At 38.8% G+C, this 23,209-nt stretch overlaps 1 pseudogene; it reads left to right on the top strand.

Annotated features, from left to right (window-relative positions):
• The first annotated feature begins 21,616 nt into the window (after positions 1 to 21,616).
• LOC111141203 lies at positions 21,617 to 22,183 on the top strand (annotated as a pseudogene).
• The last annotated feature ends 1,026 nt before the right edge of the window (positions 22,184 to 23,209 follow it).

Genomic DNA, 23,209 nt, shown 5'->3' with positions numbered 1-23,209 from the left:
CGGGGGAGCCCCGCGGCTCCGGGGCTCTTCAGTTGCTTTCACCCTCTCCAAACCTGCCGCAAGTCGGGAAACGAGCCTCAATTAGCCTTTTGTTTGGCATCGTTCTACATAACGGGTTAATTACAGGCTCTAACGTGGGGGCAGAGAGAAAACAAACTTTGCATTGAAAATGTTACAGTGCATTAGACATGCCCGTTGATTACTTTGATTGTTGTGTCTAATTCTTCACAGAGGGGTAATAATTTGGCCGGCGGTAATAATGGCTTGTGGTCTTCTGTTGAGAAAAACAGGAGTTACGTCTTATCTAACACAGATCTTCTACTGGAAAGATCTCTCTTGCTCGCTCGCTCTCTCACTCTGTCTGTCTCTATCTCTCCCCTCTCCTGTCTCCCATCTCTCTCTAATGTCTCCCATCGGACTTGGCTCTTTTACGTTTCTGTTCACTATTTCTATTTGCCTGCCTTTTCAGTTTTCCTTTTTCTCCCCATCATACCTGGGGTGGCTAACTGATTAAGCGCAAAGATGGCAGGTCCAAGGCGAATATTGGTGTCTGCAAAGTTACTTATTGCCCAAGTCCTGGTTTGGAAAACATTAAATGCCCTTCCCCAGCCATAGCCTCTGGTGGACTCTACAGAGGTTAGATGGGAAAAATTTATTTAGGGTTTGAATGCAATGGAGGGACTTAAGTTAGGCACACATCTTTGTGATGCTTTCTCATCCTAACGTTTATTCCTAAGGTTAGGGGGGTGGGGAATGGGGAAGGACGTGATGTTTTACATATATAGATGTCAGATTTTCTGAGGTCCACAGCTTGAATTTAAGTACAGTAATTTGGGAGGGGAGTGATGAACGATTTGGTTTCACTTGCTAGATTCAAGATATTTGTTGCCTGATGGCTGAGAATGGATTGATGGGTGGATAGCATTCCAGTTCTTGTATTAGTCATATGAAAGGTGTGTTCCCCTCTGGACTCCTCAGCATGTGCTCTAAAATGTGTATCTGAAATGTCTCCTTGTTTGCAAACCATCTCTTGCACATACTCTCCTTTCCCTTGCACACCTCTGGAGACCTAGCTTTGAGCTGTGCTCTTCTAATGAAATTCCTCCTGTTTGCTATTATCTTTGATCCTCCCTCTCCTTATTACTCTGAATTCTTCCTTCTGGACATTATGACTCATTTCCTCCAGCTTCTGCAAGCTAAAACTTAATGCAACTAAAAACATCCAGGATGCTCTCCTTAAATCAGGGAATCCATATCTATACTCAGGATCCCCCTACCCCCCATTGTTTCAGAGCAATAACATCTTCTATTTCAGTCTACTCTCTCTCTTTCCTTTTCATTACATGGGCCTGGTTTTCCTTACCATTAAAAAAACGTCTTTCTTAAGTTAGAATCATATTTGAAGAGACTTTTTTCTTCGTTGAAATAACATTTCTGGTTTTTTGACATACTTCGTGGGTGTGTGTACCCACTTACCAATTCACAACTTGGTTTTTTTTTTTTTAAATTCAAGATTAAATGGATGACTTTGTAATGCTCTGCTGCTATTCACCCTAATAAGCCTGTTAAACTCATTGCATTGACCTCTTTTTTGGTCTATCTCAGCCCTTTGACTACTAGCTAAAAGACAACGTGCTTTTAAGGTACCTAGAAGTACTTGGCATTTCCCTACCACCTTGAATCTTTAAGCCATAAGATCGTTTTCATTGAAATAACTTGCAAATCCATGTGGATTTATTTAGCCTTTTCCATTTTCTTTAAAAAAAAAAAAGGAAGAAGAAGAAGGAAAATGTTAAAAACTCTGTTCAAACCGCCAGAAGAGCTAAATTTGGATAGAACTCAATCAGTTTGGGTTTTTAATCCCATCCCTAGTACTAGTAAACTAAGCAGAAAGTACTTATTTTCTTATTTGTCAAGTTTAGCCAATTTTTGTAGGGGAGATTTATAATCCAAATTATGCTTGAGTTGTATTCATTAAGGACTATTTACTTCCTTTCCGCTAATCAACAATTAAAGATTAGTCACAACAAGGCAAGTCAGATTTTCTTTGGAAGTGCCTAGAGAAAAGGGCAAAGGATTTTTGTGTGTGTGCACCTTTATTTAAAAAGTGTTACTTTTTTTTTAAAGTATTACTTTAAAAAAAATGGCCCCAAATCTTGAATTCTCGTTAACTATTTAAAATAAAAACAATTCACTTGTACAGTGTGGGTCAATGTTTTTAAACTAAAATGCAAGTAGTTAATTCAGGGCGCTGGCAGTGATTCTGTTTACTGATCTTTTCTGATTGTTGTTTTCTTGATAACTGAGCAAGCCACTGAATGGCTGTTTGAGCCCAGGCGCCACAAACATAAACTTCACAGCTTACAATGTCCCAAGTCGTGATGGAGGATCTCTCCACACCTCCCGGAGACTTCTGAAGTGTAGACAGAGAAGTTGGTTCACAGGGAGAGAAGGAGGGGGAGGGGCGTGAGGGACCGCTGCTGAGTGTTTGCTGTGAGCATTGTTACCATCACATCCTTTAATTTTTATGGCGCTTAAGCTGTTAGCTCTGAGAAGCCAGTTTCTGTGTCTTGGAGAAGCCAGTCTCTCCCCAGAGCCGCACTTAAAACTACTTGACTCTTTTTATTTAAAAAAAAATTTTTTTTTTCCCAAATCTTTCTGCCTAATCATCCTTTGGAAAAGCGCTCGGCAATGATAAGCAAATCGTTCTAAAAAGAAAACCTTCTCTTCCCCCACACCCCTCTAAAAGAGAAAGCCTAGATTTGGAGAAAAAGTTGTGGGATAAGATTGCTTTTCGCCAGTTGGGGGAAAGACACTTTAAGACAGTCCTGTGGGAGATTGTACTTAGCCCTCTCCTTGTCTGGGGTCCTCTTTCCATTCCATTGATTGAAGGTTCCTGTTTATTTCAGGGTGCTGTTATTTGTGGATTTGATTGAGATGACTACTTATTTTTGCCGATCTTCCTTGTGGTTATTCCCTCCGGTGCGTTTCCCGTGGGTGGGTGGGCGCAACGAAGCGGGGACCGACACTGGTCTAACCAGCCCCGCGACTCCTGCAGGCAAGTCAGCCCTTGATCCCTTCAAGAAGGGACAATCTTGGTCCGTGAGAGGAAAAAAGGGTGTTGCTGGGCCCTTCTCTTTCAGGAGTTGATCAGGTTGGCAGATCTGGAGGGCTAATCCAAACAAGGCGCTTGACTTGTGAGGTCGTGAGTCTAGACAGAGCTGGTGGCTCGGCGGCTCCTTATCTTTCCCTGGAATCAGACGAAGAGGCGCTCCCCCGGCCCAGTGCGCTCCGCTCACCCTTGCCGGAGCCAACGCTCAGCACAGACGGCACAACAAACACAGCACCTGAAGCTTTACAGCTCGCTTTATTGTTTAATGGGAATGCTGCAAAACAGTCATTTGTTTTCTTGGACCCGCGCCCCGGCCTCTTCGCGTTCTGGCCACCGACTCTGGGTGGGGGTGTGCACCAGTGCCGGGCAGTCCGGTCCCGCACCGCGAGGGAGGGCGCTTTCGGCAACTCTGTCCTGCCTCCTTTCCTTCTACCCAGGCCCCCAGAGAGGGCCTCTGGTTGGGGGTTGGGGGAACGCTGCTTCCCTTTTCTTTACTCTGAACCCCGGAGGCGGAGTGGGTGGAGGGACTGTGGAGAAAGCCTAGGGCGAGGTGTCTTGGACTAATCCGGTATCTCTTCTTGCTGCCTGGAAATGACAGTTCTGCGCTATAGCCATTTATGGTTTGCGGGGTCAGTGAGCTCTGACTCAAGGGCGATCAATAAAAACATTTAGTTCAGTAATAAGCTGCTCCCCGCACCTCTCAATGTACCGAGAAAGATGCGTCACCATCTTGGACAGGGTGTCCCTGAGCGGCGGCGGAGCACCCTTCCTTTTCCCAAGAGCACAAAGAAGAGACGTGACTCCAGTGTTTTCGTGACTGCTTCATTGGGCAAACCATGGGTCTTCCTTGATCCTCCAGCTGGCTTTTACCACCGAGAAGCTGGTACTGCCATCCACTTGGAGGCAAGGGAATCATTGGGACAGGGTTTGCTCGCAGTGCCCTTTTTAACAAAGACAAATAGCCAAGCTTGGGGATTTATAATCAAGAATTTGTGGTTCGCATTTCAGATTAATTGAGGTTAAATTTATTATAATTTTGGTCCATCCCTATGGGATTTTTCTCTTGTTTCAGAAAGGAGGGAGTTTCTAGTTACATCATGTTATTCACTATTCTTGTAGTTTGCAAGCAACATTCTGTGTCTGTGTGTGTCACTGGCATGGAATAAATAATATTGCCTCTGTTTGAAAACTAACCATAGATGTGAGTGAGAGTGATTTGGTTATGTGCTTAATGTGGTGGTAATACAAACACCATCATCTCCCAAGTTTGGAGGCACCACAAATCCATATCATGCTTTTCCCTGTCAGGTCTCAGCATCACAACTGTGTGTTAGATGAAAAAAGACAAAGCAAGACAAAACCCAAGTTTCATGAAATTGACGAATTTCAGTAAGGAGATGGAAAAAATAGTCTTTCTCCAGAAAATAATTCTTAACTGTACTTAGGCACTGACTTGTCTTGTTCTCATGGGTAAGGGTTGCTGTTTATTTTGACCTGTCACAAATACAATGTGTTGGTTGAAACTTGTTATACTTAGCAGGTATATGGAGATAATACTAGACAGGCCACTGAATATGATAAAGTAAAATATGGTGGGAATTAACTTTTAAGGGCTATGAAGGATTTTACTTTTTCCTAGTAGCTTTTTAATTAATATTTCTTCAAAATGTTGTATCTATTTGCTCATAGTCCTAAAATACTTGAACAGTAAACTAGCTGTTCAGTGCACAGTAAAGGTATGATTGGCAAAATGTTACTTATGCAGGTTCTATACTGCAGTCATTTTGATAAACTACCTATATTCTTAATTAGTTTTAAATAAGTCTTCTTTTCCTTCATTAAAAAAATGCTCACAACTAGGTAAAAACACTTTTTGTCTTAAAAATTCAATTATTACTTATTAGAACAAATATTAATTTGTTTTTCAGTATGTACAGGAGGTTTACTTTAAAAATAGCTTTAGCAAAACGAAAAAGTGTATTTGATTTTGGGAGAGTACTAGCAGGAAACAGAAAAAACTGAGACAGATTTGTGGAAAAAAAGCATATATACTTTGAAACAGTATATTTTAAGCAATAAAGGGAAGAATACTTATGGACCAAATAGTGAAAAATCTCACTTCAAATTCACAAAATATACCTGCTAGTTATTTACCATTTTATATCAGTAGTCAGAAATTTTTGTCTTGGGATATCAATTCTCAAAAAGAAATACTTGAAATTAAAATAACCTGTCAACCCAAATACATTTAAGATTTAATTCACAAAACAAGACAGGTGACTTTATTTGTAAAATGCAATAATTGCTTTCACTAACAATGAATGCTGATGTCTAAAATGATCAAATATGGAATATATAGATTACCAGTTTCTGGAGAATGAAAATGCTTAGTAAATTCTGAAATCATTCACTTTCTAAATTAATACATGGAAATACTTTAGAGATTACCACTTAGAATTCTGTATTTGTATCATAGCACATTTCATATTTTTAAAACTATAATGTATCCTTGAAGTCTTTACAACTTCAGAGACAGTAGTCACTCTTGCATTTTATGCATGGCCAAATTTCTGCCTATTTTATGAGAAGTTAAACACTTGGATGAAAGATGGTGTATCACCAATAAAACCTTACCTTTTAGTTCTATTATACCATCAATGGATTCATAGGTCTCATTAATGTTAATGGAAAATGTCTTTATGTGTCATGTGCAAAATAGGGCTTGGAGATATTTCACCCAGCAATGTCTTTATAGTAAGTATGCTAACGCTAAAATGACCTAAAAAGTAGTTTCCTTCCCATCTAAGCCCAGATAAGGTTAGTCTTGCAGGTGCAAATGAGCATATGAAGTGGCTGAATTAGAATTGACTTTAAAAATAAATGTATTATTTTTTTTAAAAGGCCTGAACACCCCACCCCCCCGCCCCAAACCACCGCCTTTAGAATTTTTGGAGTAACCCCTACTTAACTAATAGTTCAGAAATACTCCTTCAGGCAAATCCAGTAGCTTCCCTACCACTGAGACCTGGGACCAAAGCTGGTTATATACTGCTTACTCAACATATAGGAAGTTGTTTCCATTGAATTACTTACTGAAATTTGAGTGATGCTTTGTTTATTTGTTTTCATTTTGTAGTGATGGACTGTATGAAATCATTCTTGTGGATAAAGGTATGCATTTATAATGTGTATTATGGCAGCCTTTGGCCGCAGTGTAGAGTTTTCTCTAGGGCAAAGCTAAGTGTCTAGCAACAGAATAGAATCTGTAACATTACAGAATTGAGTGATGGTCCAAGAATATAAATGACGAATATTATTCATCACGAATGTTGTTTTAGTTATTCAAGTTGAAATCTTCCAGAACCACTATACAGACTAAGAATATTTTAAATCTTCTTAATAAGGAATATCAAGAAAGGAGGCAGTTTCTCCTAGAGAAGAAGATGCATATTGGTTGTTTCTGCCGTGGCATGACACTTTTCTATCTGGAAAGCCCTTTACAGTCATTAGCTATGCATGAGAGTCCACAGAGCCCATTTTCCTAATAACCTCTGTACCTGTTTCTCAGCACAGTTCTCAATTCCTTCTTCTTTCCTTCATATGTTTAAGAGCAGAACATCAAAGAAGCAATACTCTGTCCCTGATGACTTCAATGGGGACTACGTTAGATCAGAGAATGGAAACTATTTTATTGACATCTTCAGTGATGCCCACTCTCCTTACTTCCAGGAATTGAGGGGGGATGCTGCATGGTGACATGGGTGGATACAATAAATTAAAAAAACTGTAATTTATCTCCTGAAAGCTGTGACTCTCAAAATTTTGACTTCAGGACCCCTTCACACTCTTCAAAATTATGGAGGATCTCAAAAAGCTTTTGTTTCTCTGAGTTATATCTATTAATATTTGCTGTATGATAAGTTAAAAATGAGGACTTTGCAATATTTATTATTCATCTAAAATAACGTGTTACCATAAATAACTTTTTCTTTTCATAAATAACTTTTTAATGAAAAATAAGTATAGATCACAAAACAAAAAATTTAGTGAGAAGAGTGGGCAATTTTTCCAATTTTCTAATTTTGCAAATCTTTGAAGTATCTGGCTTTATAGAGGAGAGCTTAATTCTCATATCTGCTTCATTATTCAGTCTTTGGCCATAACACACATCATGCAGCCTCTGGAAAACTCCATATCCACTTGTGAGAGAATGAAAGTAAAAAAGGTAAATAATTTTTCAGTATTATTATGAAAAGAGTTTTGACCTCCTAGACCTGCTGAAAAAGTTTCAGGGACACCCCTTCAGAGGTCTTCAGAACACGCAGTGAGTACTTCTGCCTAAAAAACAGCCTTAAAAAACTTCTGCCTTAAAAAGAAGGCTTATAGAGAAACTGTTGTTTGAGGGAATTTTATTGCTTATATTAATACTGTAGTGATACAGATTTGTTTTTAAGCCAAGTCTGGGTCACAGTTTCATTTTGTGACTTTTAAGTTTCGTCATCAACTACTAATCTGAAAGTCATTTATACTCTGGACCTTGAAGAACAACAACAAAAAATTTTATATATATATATATATATATATATATATATATATATATATATAGTGATGTTATATAACTGAAAATTTAAGTCTTATTTCTAAAAGAAACTTTATTAAAGACAGACCTATGAATGTGCACTGTGTATGTAATATGTGCTGGACTCCTTTATCTTTTTACCTTTTATCCTTGTGAAGCTGTGGAGGAGGAGGAGGAGGAGGAGGAGGAGGAGGAGGAGGAGGACCGAAAACATAACAAATAATTCAGACTTGGCATAGGTAGGAATTGCTAACCACAGCATTCTGAGACAAGGAATTAAAAATAGTTATAATTTGGAGGAGTCATTTAGTTTTTGGAATGAGATAGGCTTGTGATAGGAAAGACTGAGGTTTAGGAAAAGAGCAAGTCAGGATCATAGCAATTTCAGGCAAGGGATGGACTTTTCTATAGGCAGCATGAGGAGAGAAGGAAAACATTGGTTTGAGAGATATTCTGAGAAGTTGACTGATGTGGAGGAGACTGGCAGCTGCCCGTCAACATTTGTTTTTCATTTCTTCATAAACACATAGATCGGCCACATAGCCCTGGTTCCCTTACAGGTTGGAGGGTGGGTGCCCGTGACTTCATCCTTGCTGATGGAATCTAGGCAGAAATAATGTAGGTTATTCTAGCCTTGGGGATGTGCTTCCTTTATGTTCTCTTTTTCCTTCCCACTAGCTGGAACCTATGAAACTCCAACTTTAATTGGGCAGATGATGAAAGCGCCCTATGGGTATGGTGGAACAACATGGTGGAAATAACTAATGTTCTAAATAACTTTGGGGAATGCAGCTGCCCACTCCCCTAAAGCATTCAGCCTAAACTCTAATTGAGAAACAAATGTTTACCTTCTTTAAGCCACTGAATTATTACTGGCCCCATTTATCACATTGGCTTAGCCTTACCCTCACACAACAGAATATAGAGTAGAGCTTTGAGATAGTAAAAAATCAAGGATAACTCTAAGGTTCTGAATCTGAATGACAGATTCTGAATAAATCATGTGTGTGTTCACTTCCTTACTCACTTATTCATTAACTCACTCAAATATTTATCTAGTGCTTATTATTTGCCACGCACTGCTCTATGTGCTGCCTATATGGCAATGAGCAAAGTGAAACGTTCTTGCCTTCATGAAGCCTATATTTTTGTGGTGCATTCCAATGCCATACAAACAAAATACACACCATGATGGGAGTAGTGACAGACGCTGCAGAGAAACCTCATGCAGGTAAAGGGTGCAGAGAATTTGAGGAAGAGTGACCAAGTAAGACTTCTCTGAAGAAGTGACTTTTGAAGAAGTGGTGAGCACTTGAGAAAGTGAAAATGAGATCTGTATATATTGCATTGATTCTATATTAAAACTGCATATTTGAGTTTTGATGTGCCAAACTCAAAACTGTACAAAAAATGGATCAATGGCAGAGCATATCTGTAAGTTTTTCACCTATACAACTTCAGGAAAACAAAGGAATCTGTGTAGAATAAAAACAAAAAGCAAGAGGATACAAGGACTACAGTAATTATCAAAGATCTGTTGGAAGAAGAGTGACTGGGAAGGTATAAGAAAAAAAAGAGATATAAATGTGGGAAATAGGTGAAGAGATCAGGGTGGTGATGAAGAAAAATAAAAGACAATAGAAGTGTCTCAGGAACTGAAGCCAGAAGTCTTCAAAGGGGCAGGTATGAAAAGCTGTGCCCCATACATCAGAAAGATCAAGGAAGATAAGGACAGAGAAAATGCCTTTGAACTTGGCTGAATTGAGATCATTGGATACCATAAAGAGGCAAAGATGGAAGCCAGATTTAGGAGGGGAATTAAGGGGGGAAATACTTTAAATATAGTTCATCTAACTCCTCACCATTGTTATTGGACATTTATTGAGTGTGGTTATTCTATAGGGCTCTACTCTGATAGCTGGAGTATTCGCTGAGTCTAGTTACCACGTTTGTGAAGAATGATTGAAGAAGAACCAGAGTCTGGCACCTCTGTTAACCCTTTTAGGAAGGCTCTGGAGGACAGAATTACAAAATGTTTTTAATCCGTTTGGTTGCCTGGCTTTGCTGAATTTAGCAAGACTCAAGAATCCACAACCTAAGCAGACAAACCAATTAGATGTTAAAATCCCAGAGGCTACAACTAAGCTGTCAGAAGAAAGTGAGTGTGGAGAGATAATTATCCAGCAATTATAAGAAACTAGGCAAAAATCTAAGAGGAAAAAGGTCTATTGGCATGTTGTAAAACTGAGAGGTTAGGTTAACAATTTGCTTAGTTTTGTTGACACTAGGCTAAAATATGTGTTTCATCAGAAGGTGGTGTTCTTTGGTCTCTCTATTACCATACTACTAAAAACTCAGCTGAAAAGACTCTGATAAAAAGCAACCCATGTGAAAATGACAGGAAGTAAAGAAAGCAGTTGGGCCTTAGAAATTCAGGTAGCAAGAAGCAAAATCCTCCTGCATTTTGTATTGTAATCCATCATCCAGCTAACGCTTTGCCAGTCTGAAAACACTGGGGAATCAGATGGCATCCAGCTTACATCTCCAAGGCATCCATGGCAAGAGAAAAATCAGTGATAAAATTTGCCATAATCAGCTCCTCCTGAAATGGATTCTTCCCCAAAATTCATAGTTTCTCTGAGTTTTACTTTGCTCTGTGCAAGATAATAGGGCATATACAACTGTAGGTTTGCCTGCACCACAGTCCCATTGAGAGTAAATAAAAACCAAACTTAGTAACACATGCAAGCACATGAGGTTCGTTATTACCTGTAGTTCAAAATAATTTTAGAAAATCAATTATCCCCTACCCAATATTTTGGAGTCTACACAAGAGGGTAAACCATAAAATCTTTGGTAAAAGTAACCATGAATCGAGGAAGAAGAAAAAAGGCTTACTTGATTTGAGGGCCAACACAAAAGAAACAGGAAAGGAACAAACCCTCATCTGATGGGTAAATGCACAAGGTGGAGTATAGAAAAGTATGACTAGACAAAGCAAAAGACTTTAGTGAGGATAGTTGAAATATTTTCTTTTAAAAATGTTTAGTCGTCGTGATTTCTTTAATGCTGTATTTCCCTCAGAATGATAGGGATTCATTCCGTTTCCGCCCCCGGGCTCTAATTTTGGGATTATGTTAAAGTACATAAGGCAATAAAATGAAGACACCCCGGAACTGTAGACGTTTTAGTTACTCTATTCCTTGTGGAATCCAGAATGGTTACATAATATATTTTCCAACTTAATCTATAATTTTTTTTCTGAAAAAATTAGCATTTGTGTTTACCCTGTATACTTTCTAAAATGTACATCATGTACAAAGTATATTAATAGTGGAAACATAGTTTACCTCTTATAGCTAGAATAATTTGCAATTACCTGACACTGGTTGTCTTTTTTTTTCCAAAGACAAAGTCTTGATTGTCTTTATGGGGGGAAAAAAAAAAAAGATGCCACAATAAACCAAACTACATTTGATTTCAGAAAATTGTTTTTCTTCTAGAGAGAAAAAACATTTTCTTCACAATGAATGATGATATATCTATTTTTACACTTGAGATTTAATGAGAATCCTTTCTTATGCCACCACCTACTAAATCAGAATGGCAGCCTGAAATCACTCATTTTTGCTTAGCAAGAATACATGAGCAACATATTTTAGAAAGCTGTAAAATGAAGGTCTTGGTTTTTTGTAAGACATAATGCAATTAACAGTTGAAAAAAAAAAATGCCAGGATAACTAATGAAATTAGAATTCTACAAAAGTTCCCAAACCTCTTGGCATTGAGCTAATTACTGTTATAGTAATAAGCCATGCATAAGCCAGGGGGTGGCTGGATGACAAAGGCAGTAAATGAGATCTTTTGTGACACTTTCTTTTAGTTTAGGAATGTCCTTATGTCCCCAGGGAATGAATCAAGGATTTTCTTGTGACCTGTAGCCACCGATCTATAGCACTTATTCCTATATCAAACAGGAATGGATAGGAAGTATGGGAAAGACAGGAAGGCTTGCATATCATCAACCAGGTTGAAGTTTGCTACGTGTGAAATAATATTATATTTGAACAGCCAGTCAGGACTGGGAACCAAGTGTGAGGCTGATGAGAAAATGGCATTTCCTTCTTATCACAAAAATGAGACTTATGGGCATTTGGCTTTCCAAACTCTTCTACTGTAACTACCATTTAATAGTTGTTTTCTGTGTACCAGGTACCAGACTAGATGCTGGCCTTATATTGTTTCTCTCTCTCATCTACAAACATGTAAGATAAGTGTATTCCATTTTGCAGAAAAGGAAAGTAATCTCTAGTCAAGAAAAGTTGCCCAACACCTCAGAATTTGTGGCTAGAGACACAGTTATATTTAAATTAATTGCAACTGTAACACTTAATTCTGATGTGTTTATTCACAAAGCCATTTTTATTATTGATATGCAATCGAGGAAAACCTAAAAAGTTTTAAGTGTTGATTTTCGACATCATGAGTCCTTTTCTTCCTTGAAAAGCAAACCCTTTAGGTCTTCAGAAAACAAGACTTGTAGGTTACAAAATGTGTGGTTATCATTGCTCTCCAAGTCCAGCTCTGTGCGTCACTTTCGGTTTCTGGAGTGTCCTGTGTTTGTTTTGTCTTGTTTTTGTCTTCTTTTGATTCATCTCCCCCTTGGTCCTCTACAGGGATTATTTCCTATGATGCACCATCCATCTGCCTAATCCCAACTCAGTCGTTGGTGTCTCAGTTCAGATGTCAGTTCCGCAAGAAGCCGAGGTCAGGGGCCCCAGGTGTGCACTTTTGCTACTTGCATGCTTGCATCCACCACTTGCCTGTGGGTGCCCAGAGTCCATTTTTCTTTTCAGCTTTGTATCCCCAGAACCAGCACAATGCAGAATAAGTACTCAATATTTACTTACTGTGTATACATTAAAGTATGAGTGACTATCAGACCTGCCAAAGTCAGATGAGCACTGCACTGCTTTATTAAGGGCTAAAGGCAAGGAAGAGACAGAAAATAGGGCTATTTCAGATTGAGGACTGGAATTTAATGAAATAATGAGAGAAAGACAGAGATAAAGAGACAGGGTTGGGGGGATAGAGAGAGAGAGTGCTGTAATTTATTGGAGTCAGGCAGACTGGGATATTAATACTTGCTCTTTGACCTGGGGCATGTTCCTTAGTTTCTCTGAACCACTTTTTCATGTGTTTAAGAAAGGGTTGTTGGACTAGTCTGATGTGTGCCTACTATGTGAAAAACCCTGATGTAACATTATTATTATTATTATTATTAAGAACGGTATAGGAAAAGTATCACTCTCTTGGATGTATTTACTTGGTCCTGTGCATCTTTTTCTTTGTTCCCTATTGAGATGGATGCTGAGTCTTTATGCTTTTTCTTGATTTTAGGCAGAGTAGAGGATGCTTTATGTTTTTACATCTGTTTTCCTTTTCGTTGTTCCTAGTTCCTTCATGAGAATGTTTGTATACGCTCTTTTAACTGAGGAGAATATGCAACATTAAAAGGATTTAAACAAATAATGAAGAGACAATAAAAAAAAAAATCATACCCGCCTAGAACAACCCATTTCTCTTTTGCATATAACTTGCCACAAGCACAGATTCTTACCTAGTTATGATTATTGTGTGAATATACATTACATATATAATATGTACAAATATATATTGTATTCTGCTCTTTTGCTTAATATCTTATGGTAAATAATATCTACATGGACTTCTAGAATCAAAAACATTTGGGGAAACGTCTTTGTTACATCAGTTTGCCCCTTACGTCCTTCTCATTGGTTACCATTGTTTAATGGTACCACAGTTTAAATGTGATAGTCCATCTAACATTATTGTGTATGTTCTATTCTTTCACTGCATTTCTCATGGTATAGACTCCTAACCTTTTAATTATGACAAAATATTCAAAAGGTTAATGAAACAACCCCAAAGGAGCTTCTGGTACATTATAGTAGCCCAGGCTTATTGTCCCTGGCTTAAAACTGATTATGCGAAAGAACAGTGTGCAGCTCTAGAAAGGCTGGTAATTCTGCCATCAGATAAATGACTGCAGCCTTCAGTGGGCTGGCTCCCTTTATTTTAGCTACCGGTTGTAGAGCTGCGAGACAGAAGCCTGCATGGAGAATGAAGGCCCAGACTTTTTTTTTTTTTTTTTAAACTGAAATGTCAAGCTATGTGACTATGCCCAGCGGAAGACGACCCCCTGCGAGATGTGATAAGCCCCAGGCCCTCTCCACACACTGCTCTGAAAATGCTGTGGGAGGGCTTCCCAGGCTGATGGAACTAATGACGGTAATAGCTCTGGGTAATTTGTCTTTTTCCTTACCGCGCACATTCTCTCCATGTGGTGCATTTTACACCTACCACCAGGCTCACATCTGGAATGCTACGACCCTCTCAGTCCTGATTCAGATAGGTCGAATTCTCCTGTAAAGTAAATCTGACCTCTCATTTTCTTAATAATTCAGGATTATGCTAATGCTATTTGGCAACCAGTGTAGAATGGTACAGGAGCACTGAAGAAAGCTTAATCCCTTGTCCTGGAAGCATGGCCAAGCTTTCCTTGCATATTTGGCTATAATTTGTCTTCTCTATCATTCTAATCGAGAAAAATAAAAATTTGGAAAAATGCGTCGTTTACATCGTTTATGCTTTGTTTCTGGTTGTAGCGCATCCCCTGCTTAAGAAGAAATTTTCTGTTTCTTTTCCTTGGTAAACAGATTTTCTACTCAGGATTTATAAGAATACTAATGATAGGTTTGGGTTTTTAATTCTAACTGTAAAAAATACTTAGATAGTTAAAAAGACTGACAAAATAATTTCAGGGATAGATAAAACAGACTTCACAACAGCTTAATCTCATAAATGCAGAGTGCTTTCAGGAAGATTTTAACAATAAAAATCCTTTTTTAGTGCTGGTTCCACAACAAGATTATACTTTTAATATTGTATTTATGTCTTATGTTTTTTTGTATTTACGTTTACAATAGCCATATTATTAAAAGTGTAAACCTCTGAACACATCTTTTAGAAAAACATGAATGATCTTAAGTATTAAGAAATGCTTGTGTTACATTAAAAGGATAACCTCTTCAATCTTAGCTCTGTGTGAATAAAGGGAGAATAAATTAGTATGTGAAATATTCCCCCAGAGAGCAAGAGACTCTCAGCTATTGTAGAGGGACGAGAACCACACTATTTGCCAGGAAAAACATGTACGCTCATTAGTGTGGGTATCTGGATCATTCTGTCAAAATATTTAATAAAGTTATTTCTAAATTATAAAAAGACACTTTATTACTTTCTTCTTCAGTCCAGGCGTAAGAAGGCGCAGCCTTGCTTTGAGGACCAAAGATTGTACACAATTAGGAACTGTTTATATTGGTTAATAATTTATGTTTCTTACAAATGATGTAGAGATTATTAACATTTTTCCATAGATAATATCTGTGGCTATCATTGGTCAATAAAAATATAAAACATCAGTGGTGTTTAATCTCTTTTGGTGCCTTTCACTACTGTCTCAATCACTCAAGATTCACACCAGTTTGAAGGCAGAAAAGTTTGCATCTCTAAGTATTGGGTCAACTCAGAATTTAATCATGGAGTCAGACCACTCCATAAAATCCCAGTTTCGCCAGGATGGCTCAGTGGGTTGTGTCTGCCTTCGGCTCAGGTCATGATCCCAAGATCCTGGGATCAAGTCCCGCTTTGGGCTTCTTGCTTAGTGGGGAGTGTGCTTCTCCCTCTCCCTCTGCTGGTCCCCCTGCTTGTGCCCTCTCTCTCTCTGTCAAATAAATAAAAAAATAAGTAAATAAAATCTTAAAGAAAAATAAAATAAAGTCCTTATTTACCTTCTGGATGGATGGTACAAATGGATTCCGGGGGGGGGAGGAAATTTATATATTATTTATTATATACATTATAGTATATTTATTATATGTATGTATGTGTGTATATATATATATATATATGTACATATATATATATATATATATATATTTCCCCCTAACCTGGGTATCCTAAGAAGTCAATGCTTTCCTATTGGTTTAGGATAAAACCAATTTAATTAGGGAGAGAGAAATAGGGAAAAATGTCGTCCTGTGTGTTCCAGTGTCCTCCCTAGAACATTTCTTTCTGTCAGGTCTGAGCCTTTAGGAAGGATTGCTCTAGGAAAAAATAATGATCATTATCCCTGGGTAAAGTAAAACAAGCTGCAGAAAGGCTGCTGTAGAGGCTGATTGTGACAGGTGTACAGCATTGACCCTTCCTGAGTTTCATCCCTTTGGGCAAGAATTGTGCAGAGTGGAGCTTCCGCTTATGTGACAGATAATGGGAGGGGAGGTAGTTGAGAGCAACTTAACTGGTAGGTTTGGGATTTGACAAAGATCTGCAACATTTTCAAATATATATGTGTCTATATATATAGAGACACATGTATATGTATATGTATATGTATATATGTAATGCTTTAAGATATTTGACAAGAAAACTCTCCAAAGAACAACAAATTAGATAGTGATTTCAGCAGAATCTGTGTAGGGTGAAAAGTCAGTCATTTTGTTTCGCTGAAATAGTTGATGACCTAGTAACAAGAAATTTACAAGAACACCCTGTTCAGGATGAGACTGAAGTTGACCCCACCAGTTGCTTTTACCAATACCTTCCATTTATTGAGCCAGGATCCTCATATGCATCACTTTACACAGTCCTCACAACAGCTCCAAATGGTTCATGTTAACTACAGAGAAGGAAGCTGAAGGTTAGAGAGGTCCAACACAGGAAAGATGGTGAATGGGAACCTAGCTCTGAAAAGCCTTCCGTCTTGTTTCTCATCCTCTAATCCACCCACCTTTCTCTTTCCCACTCCTTTCCCTGGCCACGTGTGGTTTTCCTCTCAAAATACAGGAGAGTTCTAAGAAAACAAAAGTGTACAGCAAAGGGGCGCCTGGGTGCTGAGTGGGTTAAAGCCTCCGCCTTCAGCTCAAGTCATGATCCCAGGGTCTGGGGATCAAGCCCCGCATCAGGCTCTCTGCTCAGCTGGGAGCCTGCTTCCCTTGCTCTCTCTCCGCCTGCCTCTCTGCCTACTTGTGATCTCTGTCTGTCAAATGAATAAATTAAAAAAAAAAATCTTAAAAAAAAAAAGGTGTACAGCGAGAAAGAACCAAGCATATGAGGGCTTAAATACCATCTCTGCCAGTTGAGTGACCTGAGCACTCTACAGGTCTCACTGTTTTCCTTGACAAGCTGTGGATAATCCTAACTCACAGAAGACTGAGGGAGAGAATCAGGTCAACTGCTGAGCACAGAGTGCCATGCATTAATTTATAATGATAAGCCTCCCAATCAAAGTTTGAAAGTTTTTTTTTTTAATCATTTCTTTCAGGAACTCAAAGTATAGGTCTTTATAAAAACATACCCCTTTTCTTTAGAAGACTCATAAAATTGTAGCATATTTATACATAAAAGCATATTTATTTACATTTTTATAAAACGTGGCCTCAGGATAGTCAACACTTTTTGGACAGTTATTATATGTAAAATAGTACTTTGCAATATTTTTCTTTAAACCAATTTCATTAGCTTGTAAAAATGGTAAGCATGGCATTTTGATTTAGATAGTAGTTAAGATTTTATAGCTTATTTGGCTGATTCTTGAGAAATGCTGATAGCCTTTTATCTTGAGCTGCCTTCCTCTCAGTACCACCTTTCCTAGGGAAGCTTCTTTGCATACTGAGGGCAGAATGGGGCAAGTGAACTAGTTCTTTTTTTATTTTATTTTATTTTATGTTATTTATTTATTTGACAGAGATCACAAGTAGGCAGAGAGAGAGGAGGAAACAGGCTCCCCATGGAGCAGAGAGCCCGATGCGGGGCTCGATCCTAGAACCCCGGGATCATGACCTGAGCTGAAGGCAGAGGCTTCAACCCACTGAGCCACCCAGGCGCCCCGGAAGTTAACTAGTTCTTAAGAGAGCTTACAGGGTAAGTATCCAGACACTCTCAACTGTTATGTTTTCATTACTTCTTTGATTTAGCATAGGCTTACCAAACTCTTCAATATGTCTAAATTCTGTGAAATTACAAAGATATGTAAAAAAGACTTTCTGACTTAAAGCAGCTTATTGCTGAGTAAGGGAGCTGAAGCATTATATACAAAGAGAAAACCTGTGGAAGGGCGAAAAACCGGGTTCACAGGAGGAAGAATCCCTTCAGTTGAAGGGATTAGGCTTCATGCCTGGGTGATTTTTAAACTTGGTTATTAAGTAGGTATGATCTGGATAAAGATAAGGGGAAGACATTTCAGGTAGAAGAAGGAAGGAATAAAATGAACAAAATCATGAATGATAATGTGAGGGTTGTGTACAGGGAACAACGAGAAATCCCCCTCTGATAGCATTTTGGCATGGGTTTATAGCACAGTCACATACTCCCAAGGCCCCCTTAGTCTTCTGAAAGACCCTCTGGGATGAGACCCAGGAGTCAGCCTGTTTTCTCAGCATGGATCCCAGTGCATTTGGTTAGAACCCCTGAGAAACAGAAAGGCTGAGGAACTGGAAGTAACGGAATGGTTGGAGGGTAGACAAATGGTTCTTAGCCCAGGCTGCATACACATTATAACGGAGCAGAGTGGTGGCTCTTCTCCCTCCCGCCCTCTCTTCCTCCTTTTCTCCCTTCCTTCTTTCCTTTCCTCTTCTTCCTCCTCCTCCTTCCTCTCAGCCTCTTTCTTTCCTATCTAAGCCCCAGGCCAATTAAATTAGAATCTCTGAACATGGGGCCTTTGTATCAATGTATCTATCTTTTACTTTTTATTATAGAATTTAAAAAATGGAAGAATAATGAACACACAGTGTTATATTAGTTTCTGGTGTACAATATAGTGATTCAACCTCACTAGAAGAGTACACTTAATGCTTGTCACAGTAAGTGTACTCTTAATCCCCTTTATCTACTTCACCCATTCCCCCCTCCCCCCTATCTACTCCCCTCTGGTAACCATTATTTTGTTTTCTGTATTAAAGAGTCTGTTTTTCTGTTGGCGTCTCTCTTTTTTTCTTTTTTTGGTTTCTTTGTTTTGTTTCTTAAATTCCACATATGAGTGAAATCATATGTGATATTTGTCTTTCTCTGTCTGACTTATTTCAGTTAACATAATACTTTCTAGATCCATCCACGTTGTTGCAAATGGCAAGCTCTCATTCTTTTTTATGGCTGAGTAATATTCCGTCGTATTATTATGGGAAAATTTAAATATATATATATTTAAATATATATATGTATCTACATATATATGTATCTACATATATGTGTGTGTGTGTGTGTGTGTGTGTGTGTGTGTGTATATATATATATATATATATATATATATATAGAGAACACTACAATGAACAACCATGCACCCACCACCTAATTTCAAAAACTGTACCAGCTATATTTTCATTTGTACCTCTACCAGCTTTCTCACCTTCTATATGATTTTGAAACAAATCTTGTACGTTATAAAATTTCATCTATAACATTTCAGATTTCTAAAAGTTCTAATTTTGTGCTCTGGGGCTATATTACTTTCCAGTAGCTGGCTTAACGAGGCTCATTCCCCACGCTGTTTATGTTTTGATACAGCCCTTGGATCCACTTCTCTGCACCTCCTACCTTGCAACAACTGGTGCTTTTCTATTTGTAGAATTTCAGCAATTCTTTTCTTACATCTCAGGTTGAATTCATAGGTGTTCAGGATGATTTGATAGTTATCTAGCCAAATTCAAGAGATCAGATTAAATGAGTTCCCCTACCCTTCTGCCATCTTGCCTCCCTCAAAATTTCACTCATAGCATTTCAGTATGTATCTCTAAGTTAGTATGTAAAAGTGCCATAATACTCTTTAAACACTAAAAAAAAAGAGTAATTTTTCTAGGGTATCTCTGTGGCTCAGTCTGTTGAGCATCCAACCCAGTTTCAGCTTGGATCATGATCTTGTGGTCTTGAGATGCAGCCCCTTGTCAGACTTTGCCCTCAGTGGTGAGTCTGCTGGACCATCTTTCTCTTTCTCTCTGCCCCTCCCCACCATGTGTGGTCTCTCTTTACAAAGAAATGAATACATCTTAAAAAAGAAAAAAGTAATCTTTAAAAAGATTATTTATTTATTTGTCAGAGAGAGAGAGAGTGAGCAGGAGAGAGATTGTGAACAAACAGGGGGAGCAGCAGGCAGAGAGAGAAGCAGGCTCTCCACTGAGCAAGGCGCTGAATGCAAGATTTGAACCCAAGACCCAGGGAATCATGCCCTGAGCAAAAGTTAGATGCTTAACCCACTGAGCCACCCAGGCATCCCGACCAGTAATTTTTAAATATCATGAAATAGCCAGTTGTGTTCTGATTTTTTACTGTTTCATAATTCTGTGTATGTGTATAATTTTTTACAGATTGTTTGAATCATAGTTTTGACTAGATCTACACATAGTGAGTGGTTGATATGTCTCCTTCAATCTATGTGTTTCCTCTCCATTTTTCTCTCTCTCTCTTTTGGTTTAGTTTTCTTTAAGAAACTAGATTGTCCTACAGTTTCTCTCACTCTGCATTTTACTGATTACATTCCTGTGGTATCATGAAACAAATTATCTAATCATTTATAGATATTTGGATCTAGAGGTTTAATAAGATTTAGTGTCCAGGGTTTTTTTTGTTTTGTTGGTTTTTTATTTTGTTTTGTTTGCAAGACCATTTTCTAGGTGTGTTCTTTCAATAGGAGCATGTAATATCTATGTATCTCTCTTGTTGAGGTGTTAGCAACCACTGATAATGCCTGGAGCTATTTATTTGATATACACTGTAAAATGATGACATTCTATCTTATCTTCATTAACTTGCTGGAATACTGTAGAGGCATTTTCTCTCATCTACTAGTTGCTTAAAAAATGGTTCAGTTTAAATAGGAAAGGCAGGATACATGACTCTTTCCCTTATTTATCAGTTTTTAAAATAATGAATTTGTTCATTAGCAACATGTAATGGAATCTAATTATTAGATTAATTATTTGACTTGCTATTAAATATGAATTTAAACCTGTATGGACTTTTCCAGTCCATTGCAATGTTACTGTTATTGATGCTAAGATTGTTCTCTCTTTGCTTGGTGGGAACCTCTTCCATTTGGCTCCCAAGTTCTTTTGACATGACCCTAACAGTATTTAAAATATTATCTGCTATCTGATATGACAGGATGTTTCAGTATCATTGCATACATCACCTACATTTCCTGCCCCAAACCTACACTCAGTTGTTTCTCCAAAGAGCTCTTCAGTAGGAAACCATATTTTAAGTCTACAGTCTAGATGCTAGTGGTTCTCATTGCTATTATGCAACGTTTCTGAACCTCTTCAATAGAAAGAGCTAGGGGAGAGTTTCTTTTTTAAGGTAACCTCATATCACAAATTTATGCTGATATATTTTTTTTAAAGATTTTTTTTAAATTTATTTATTTGACAGACAGAGATCACAGGCAGGCAGAGAGGCAGGCAGAGAGAGGAAGGGAAGCAGGCTCCCTGCTGAACAGAGAGCCTGATGTGGGGCTCCATCATCAGGACCTGAGCCGAAGGCAGAGGCTTTAACCCGCTGAGCCACCCAGGCGCCCCCATGCTGATATTTTTTAATTCAAAGCCAGAACCACAGAGTATCTCCTTTTCCCTAGCTTTCCCCCAAATTCCAATTCTCAATGACATCAGGAAGATTAGAAAGAGAATGTTTTACACTAAATCATTTGCTTTGCCCTATAATGCACACTTGGACGTTTCAAATTAACAATACCAGAGCCGAGGGGACCCCGCGTAGTGCTGCCAGTGTCCTGGTGGAGGACCTGAGGGCATCACTGAATCTGAAATGTTTAAATTGGATACAAAACGGTTTCAGCAATGCAGACAATTAAATGTGTTGTTTTGGGCGATGGCGCCGTTGGTAAAACACGTCTCCTGATATCCTACACAAAAAAAACAGATTTCCATCTGAGTATTAACCGACTCCTTCTGACAGCGATGCGGTCACAGTAATGACTGGTGGACAGCCAGATACTCTTGGATGGACTTCGTGATACTGCAGGGCAAGAGGATTCTGACAGATTAGGACCATGAGTTATCCACAAACAGATGGATATCCAGTCTGTTTTTCAGGGGTCTCTCCTTCCTCATTCGAAAATGAGAAGGAAAAGTGGGAGCCAGAGATAACTCACCATTGTCCAAAGACTCCTTTCTTGCTTGTTGGGACCCAAACCGATCTCGGAGATGACCCCTCTACCACTGAGAAACTTGCCAAGAACAAACAGAAGCCAGTCACCGCAAGGGCTGCTGAAAAGCCGGCCCGTGGCCTGAAGGCAGTGGAGTATGTGGGCTGTTCTGCGCTCACCCAGGAAGGCCCAAAGAGCAATATCGGTTGCCCTGGAGCCTCCGGAACCGCGGAAGAGCCGCAGCCGCGTGCTGCTGTGAACCGTTCTCCAGAGCCTTTCCCACACAGCTGGTGTCGGCCTTGCGCTAAAAGCAATGTTAAATCAAACGCAAGAGTAAAGATGAAAATTCGTTTCCGCAGTCATGACAGATACCCCGCACCTACTCACGTGCACTCGTGGGAGACAAGGCCCACAGGTATAATCCTCTTCCGCTTCTCAGTACTAGTTCCTTTGAATAATTGTGTCTTGGGAGAACAGTGAACAATACTAGTTTTTGGTTGTTTCAGGTTTTGTTTTTGTTTTTGTTTTTCTCCTCCCCTTCAAAGCAAAGCATGCTTGTGATGACTCTGTAACACACGAATTTGGGTCGTTGAAGCTGCTCCCAGTTCCATCCACTCTGAAGAATAAGCTGACACATTTAGGTTTTTTTATTTTTTCATTCCTCCCTCTCTTCCTCCCTCCCTTCCATTCTTCCTTCCTTCCTTCCTTCCTTCCTTCCTTCTTTCTTTCTTCCTTCTAATTTTTATTAACGTATAATATATTATTTGTTTCGGGGGTACAGGATTCATCAGTCTTACACAATTCACAGCACTCACCATAGCACATACCCTCCCCAATGTCCATCACTCAGTCATCCCATCCCTCCCAACCCCCTCCCCTCCAGCAGCCCTCAGTTTGTTTCCTGAGATTAAGAGTCTCTTATGGTTTGTCTCCCTCTCTGATTTCTTCTTGTTTCATTTTTCCCTCCCTTCCCCTATAATCCTCTCTCTTGTTTCTCAAATTCCTCATATCAGTGAGATCATATGATAATTCTCTTTCTCTGACTGACTTATCTCGCTTAATGTAATACCCTCTAGTTCCACCCACATCATTGCAATTGGCACAGTTTTGTGTCTTTTTGATGGCTACATAATATTCCATTGTATATATGTACCACATTGTTTTTATCCATTCATCTGTAGATGGACATCTAGGTTCCTTTCATAGTTTGGCTATTGTGGACATTGCTGCTATAAACATTCGGGTGCACGTGCCCCTTCGGATCACTACATTTGTATCTTTAGGG

Source organism: Enhydra lutris, unplaced genomic scaffold, assembly GCF_002288905.1.
Source record: "Enhydra lutris kenyoni isolate GAN:26980312 unplaced genomic scaffold, ASM228890v2 scaffoldscaffold5, whole genome shotgun sequence".
NCBI classification, from domain to species: Eukaryota; Metazoa; Chordata; class Mammalia; order Carnivora; family Mustelidae; genus Enhydra; species Enhydra lutris.
This window is presented reverse-complemented; position numbering and strand designations above follow the sequence as displayed.